This window comes from Gymnogyps californianus, chromosome 1 (assembly GCF_018139145.2).
Source record: "Gymnogyps californianus isolate 813 chromosome 1, ASM1813914v2, whole genome shotgun sequence".
NCBI lineage: Eukaryota > Metazoa > Chordata > Aves > Accipitriformes > Cathartidae > Gymnogyps > Gymnogyps californianus.
In genome coordinates this window covers 162667019-162673947 of record NC_059471.1, presented here as the reverse complement: position 1 = coordinate 162673947, position 6929 = coordinate 162667019, and positions in this window count along the sequence as shown.

Here is a 6929-nt window from a genome sequence, read left to right as displayed (position 1 = left end):
TTATCAGTCTGGGTATGGGAGAGCAGCTTACTGTCTGTGCTTGTGCTCTTGTCCTTTCCCAGTTGGCAGGTCCTCCGCTGGTTGCACTCGCCCTTCCTTGGGGCCATGCTTACCAGGTTTCATCTATTTGGAAACTTTAGGGAAGGAATCTTGTTCCCATCACTACCTCTGTCCCACTGAATGCAAGCCATCCAGAACACGTAAATGCAGAGTTATAAATCAGTGAAGGGGAGAATACCCAACAAAATTGCAGCTCTGGGTTCTGAGTCGGTTTGGGTCCTTACATGCTTACTGATTAAAATTTTGTGGCCAAAGTCCTGCTGTCTCTTTAGAGGTGATGACTCTTCCTTCACTGCATACTGTAGTCTTCCATCTTTTCTTGTATCCTTTTCTTTAAAAAAAACCCCAACAAAAAAAACCCCAAAAAACAACAAAACAACAAAAAAAACACAAAAAAACCCCAAAACCAAAAAGCTGTTGTCGTGGTTTCATACTTCCATGTTATTGAGGCTTGTGATATGGAGGAAAAGGTGAGGTAATTGGAGCAGACAGACCATTCTTCTAACACTTGTGGATTAACAGCATGGGTATCCTTGAAGCAGTGTCTGTGCTGATGATGTTCAGTTGATTTGTCTACCAATAAAGACAGTTGTTGCTTCTGTTTGTCTTAGCTAAAACATGATCTTTCTGTGGAAAAATGACCATAGTTACCTGTTCACCACTTGAGTCTCAACATTTGTGTTGCTCTTTTGTAATTCTGTATCTTAAGCCATAACTGATGTTACCATTTTTAAATAAATCTGGATTGGTGTAGGAACTCAACAACAGTTGCAAAAAATAAATCCCCAAATGCTTTTTCTCATACTAATGATCCTGCAGAATGAAATGTGAATCTTTTTGCTTAAGAAATATAGTTCTGAATACTTAGCCTTTAAAAATAAAGTATGGTTTTGAAAAATAAAGCTTTTTGGGTTTGTGTAACTTTCTGATAAAACCTATTTTGCTTAAACTAAATGTGGAAGTGCTTTAATTAAACTGTATATATAACTTGTGGTTTAAATTGGAACTAAATGCTTAAGGGCTTGTCTTCCTGACCAAATGAACTCAAGTTATGATTGAGTGTTGCTGTGTGCCTGGCTTTTGGTCATACTCTTGATCTCTTGTTCCCAATAAGAGATACTTGAAGTACGTCACCCCTCAGCGTAGGCTGAAACTCTACTTCTTCATATGTGCTGTGCATGAATTAGAGTATCTCGAATATAGATTTATTCCCTACAGTTTCCTGTTACTCCATCTGAGCTGTTTGTGTCTGTCTACCCGTGACTAGTCAGAAGTAGGAAGTTACCCCTACCTAGTAGAAATGGTCATACCTGTGTCCTGCCTGCTTGCTTACACATCAGTTGCCTCTATTGAAAGCTGATTGACTCAAGAAAAACATTCTCCCTAATTATGGTGTTAGCATTAGCAGGCTAGCTGAATTCTTGTTCTTTGGGAATGCACATCCCTTGACTCCCTTGGTGTGGGGTTGTTTTTAGTGTTGCCCAGTAAGTTAATCGAGATGTCTGGACCTCATCTCAGTTCTCCAAGTTGGCGTGTGGACATCTAAGCAGCTAAACCAGTTTGAACAGAAGGGCAAGTGCAGAAAGTTAACTGCACAGGAGATGAGCAAAGATGGTAAGTTCCAAATGTGGGATTTAAGTAGCTATACGAGGAAGTTGTTATTTTCAGTACTTGCTCCAGTATTTACTGGCAGCTCCTTCAGGTTATTTGCTTCCATTGCAGCACAGAGTAGGGCTGGTTCTTGTAAGTACAGTGGCAGTAATCAACTCAGCTGACCGTTTGACTCTCAAAGCGGCCAGCGTGTACGAATGGTTCAGCTAGCACAGTGTGGCATCAGAGGTGCTGACCCAGGTTCAGGTGTGCATTTCTGCCAGTTGAAGCAAGTCATGTACTGCGCTGTTTGGCCAGTCCAGTGCCACAGATGAGATGACCTAGTCTGCCAGAGAGTATGATGATATACCCGCAGGTGACTGGTAGCAGAGGGTCATCGCCTTGTTCTTGTGTGTGAGACTCTGAGTGACTTGCTGTCCTCTGTGGTTCAGTTGCTGCCCCAAGGGAAAATACATGTCGGGTCAGATGCCACTTTCAGACTGTACTACTTTACAGTGAGCCCTATTGCATAGTAATGTGGAGAATGCAAGGAGGCTTGGTGCCTTTACCAGAATTTTTTTGAAAATTTCTCTCGCTTCAGTGTTGGGCTGTGAATAAAAGCTAGTTGTCGAAGTGGCTTGGTTTGTCTTTGCTGGAAGGCAACGATCAGATGGGCAGGAGCCAGACTGTCTCAAAGTTGGATGAAGGCAGGTGAGACAAGTCTGGGCAGAGCAGTGATAGGCCAGAGGCAGAATGGGTCAATAAATGAGTTAAAAAGCCATGGAAAGGTAAAACCATGTTGTAGAAACAGCTTGTTGCAAGTGCCCAGCGGTAGTATCTGTAGTTCAAAATATCTGTCTTTAAAATGCCACTTTGTTTTTCTTGTTTGTTACCTTCAGGGCCTTTGCATAAAGGTTATACAAGCCACACTCTCACATATGCTTGTACATCCCTCTGTGAGATGTAAGAGCAAACAATGTTGTTACGGGAGCTCGTAGCAACTGCTATCCAAGCAGAATCCTTCACCTGAAGGGATGGAAGGTTGTGGACCTAGACAGGGTGAGTAGGAGCCAGGTCAGCTTTGGCATGTACCTTCCTGTGGATTGTGGCATCTTCCTGACTGGAAGTGTCTGGAGCCCCTTTGAAATCCCACAGGGCATCTAGGCTGAGGGATACTGCAGTGCTTTCAGGGTTGCAGGGCAAGCGGGTTGTTGCAATAGTGGTAGAGGCTAGAGGGTTGTTTCCTTTCACTGACTGCAGGGTAGTCTGATAGTGGCTGGTACTGGTACAGAAGTGGATTGGCATCCTCGAGCAGGAGGGTGATTCACTAGGAAAACGGTAGCAGTATTTTCTTCTCATGTCTAGAGAAAGGTGTCTCGTGAACCTTATTCAGAGCTTTGCAGAGGTGGGCCTCAACCTTCATTCATGATGGAGTGAGGGCAGTATTGTAGAAAAGTAATTCTGGATTACCAAAGAGCTGAAATGGAGTAAAAAATGGCAGGTTCCAATTGGATGCAGAGACCACTATGTTGAGTACTACAGGACAAGTCATAGGAGGTCAGTAGTGTGATATAAGCAAATGCAAATACAGAGGAAGCAGGAACAGTTTTAATGTGACAAAGAAATGAAGCAGGTCAGGTGGTGGCTGGTGGATCTGTGCTAAGGAGCAACAAAAAAATTCAGGTGACTTTGGGCTACAAGTCGTTGATCACCTTGTGAATCGGAGCTTGGGTAAATCATACTCTCCTGGTGTGGTCCTCACAAACAGGAACTTTATGTGAGACAAACCTTCCTTCACCCCCACTGACTGGAGGTCCTACTGAACATAAATACCAAGGACTTTCCTGTAAATCTGAATCTTGATGACTAAAAAAATCAAGATGTTAACTTGTAATCTTGCTAACGAAGTGTTATTACTGTACCTGTCTGATGTACAAATACGCTTTTGAAATGTATATTCTAGATGGATGGTCTCAGACAAGCTTGAGATCTTGTCAATAAATAGATGTATTTGCAGAATGCGTTATGACTCATTTTGTTAAGTAAGTGGGTAACAAACTTTGGCACCTTTGTTGTTGCACACATTTACTAAAACAAGGATTTTTTTAATGTACAAACATTTCAGTGGCTACAGGGAATAGAAGTTGCTATTACATGTAAAGAAATTAAATGTGAAAGATTACAGGATTGGGGGTAGCAGTTTATATTGGAATTTCTCCCTGACGTACAGCAGCTGAAGCAGTCAGATGGTAAGCGTAAGGTGTATACAACAAAGGTACTCAGAAAGACAAGGTACTTACTACTCAACTGTAAAGTAAATAACAAGGAGGTAAGGTCTAAATCAGTTAATAGTAAAGGGAATTCCATTATTAAAACCTTTAGTTTCCTAAATCTCATGTTCTCACTCTGGAGGGTAAGAGTTTCTAGAAATGAGTTTGCATTTTGCATTTCAGAAAGAAAAGCATCATAGCAGAAAATCAGAGCAGTCATGTAGCAACCAGTGCAGTGTTTAATAAAATTACCTTTTAAAGTAGGCTGAAGGTACAAGTTATTAGGAGGTCATCAGAATTAGATGGAAAAATACCAAGGTATTCCATTGAGAACGAAATGGCTGAGCTGCTGCTAACTGCACTGCCTCTCATTAGAGAAAATTCATGCTGAAGCTCAGCCACTAGTGTCTAGTTCGCATCTGGAAAAGAAAAGCATGAAGTGCCACCTGTGCTTTCTTATTTCAGATTTTAAAAAATCGATCTAAAAAATGGCTTATTGCTATCAGTTTATAAGGAAAAATGAACACAACTGTTCTAAGAGAAGATTTGCTCTAGCTTTTTTGTGTGTTATCCTACAATAAGGAAAAGTGCTTGAGAAAAATAGATTTTCAGAAGCCATTTTGTAATCAGTGATATTTTTTCTTTAGTCTCTTGTGTGAAAACTTTTCAAACCAGAAGAAATAAAAATCAAAACTGGAATGAATTACTAGCCTTTTCGTAAAAAAAACAGAAGACCACAAAAATGTGCAATTAGAACAGATGTTAGACATTTATCAAATGCCTGGGAAAAAAACCCAAACACCAAGGCACCAAAATTTGTGTTTGGCAATTACTTAGTCTATGTAAGACTAAAGGTGGCTAAGGAACATTTGGTCTGAACTAGTAAAGCTGTTGAACAAGTAGCATAATAGGAGATTAAATTTAATAATGGCAAACGCAAGTGATTTAAACTGAAAAGTATTTCAACTTCTCTGATGTCCCTGAGCCTAGATGAAGTGCATAGGGAAAACTCAGCGGCTTTCCACAGGCTCAGTCAAAATCTGTTCAGGCAAAGCGCACAAACACATGTACTTAGGAAATGGGTTTCTAATATGTTTGTGATTACAATGCTTGCTTCTGGAATAGGCTGGTCTTCCCATGGTCTTAAGCCCCATCTTGCCAAGTTTGTGTGATCAAACACTGCGCTATTTAATGAATTCAAATTGTCAGCACATTCAGTCTCATTTGTTAATCTCTAGTTGCTTTAATTTATGAAGTATTGGGTGTATGATCCAGTTTATCAACCTTTTCTGAAAGATAAAGTTTTGCAACAGATTCAGAAAGTCCTTTTGAAAGTAGTAATTAAATCTGTCTTAACATGGTTTCACTCTCTAATGAACTGAATTTCTAAGCAGAAAAAGGAGATGTGCATTTCTGAATTTTTTTTGTAAATAGAATAATATTAGAATAAGGAGAGCAGTAGGGTCAAATTGGTTTAAGTTCAGAGTTCATCCTTTATTTGCTAAGGTAAGACACAGTGCAGAGGCAGTAAATTTGACCTCTGGAGTCACTAACAGTGTCCTCATTCTTTGTCATGAATCAGAAACAAAGCTGTGGGCCAGCCGAAGAAAATCTGTCAAGGTTAATGTTTCTCAAGATCTGTTGCCTCCTTGTACAGGTAACTACAGAATTCAAATCATGCAAACAAGAAATTACTAAGATGCAGTTCATGTGCAGTGAATGTGTTCGTATTTATAGTTGCTTAACTTGGTTCACTTCTTCTAGGCTTTCTAGTAGAATTGACAAATTTGAGGAAAAGGAGGTAACTTGGGCCTTCTGTCCTTCAGTAAGCTCCATTTGCAGGTATTATGTGTTTGCCTGGAAACCCGTTGAATTTGCGCATTTCTGTGAAGACTTAAGGCCATGTCTTCATGAAACTTTTTATAGGTAGGTTCCATTTTTTTTACCTACAGAACACACTGGCACATCTTGTTTAACTTAATCTGTAGCATTTCCATTGTTTTTTTGGACAGCTTCACTAGGTCTTTATGTTCCAACAATAAAGTAAGTTGGTGTTGGAATATTGCAATTATTGCGTTACCTGTTAATATTCTGTGTTGCATTAAAAATGTTGCTAAATAGAATAGTAATAGTATAGAATGATTTGGGTGCACATTTATGATGGAAATCCAATCTGCAGTACAAACTGACTCTTGGTGAAAGCCTCCCTCTGCACAAGAGGGACAGAATCACAAAGAACAGCAGTGATGTTTGTGTCCTGCTTGAGGCATTTCTTACAAAAGCACATGTACTTGATTGTGCAAAGTCACTTTGTGTAATTGTTCCCTGGTTTTGTAAAACCTAAGCTGCTCCTGGCTGCTTTAGTGATAGGAGATAGCCAGTGAACTGTGTACACCTTAATTCTAAATTAAGGTTTGAGTCTTTTGCATGTAGGGGGGTGTCACAGGTGAATTATTAAGATGTCATCGTTGTAGGGTTAACTAAAAGGATTTTATTAATGATTAAATGATGATCAAATGGTAATTAATTGATGACTGAATGAAAATTAAATGGTAATTGAATGGTTATTAAGCAATAATTGAATGGTAGTTAAACAGTGATTTGACAATGATTTAAATTATGATTTAAACAGTAATTTAGATGGCGGTCAAACACTCTACTACTTACTACACTTCTAATAAGCTACAGCTGGATATATATAAAAATGCTGCTAGCATACAATGTACTTTTAGGCCTAATGTAAAATGTCACTTACCTCATTATAGATATCAGATGCCAGGTAAGGGAGTCTCTCAGCCTTGAGGAGTAACCTTGAGAGGCGTCCCTGCTCAAGGGGGAGATCATCGCTGAGCAGCCCATTGCCATACAGGAGAGCTCAATGGGCTCATGGGGGGCTACAGATATTTATAGCGTAAAGTGATTGACTCGTAGTGAAACCCCCTTTTGGTGTATGTGGAGTTGTAGCAGTTTCAGTTTTGTCTAGTCCCAGCTCAGGCTGGTACTGTTAGC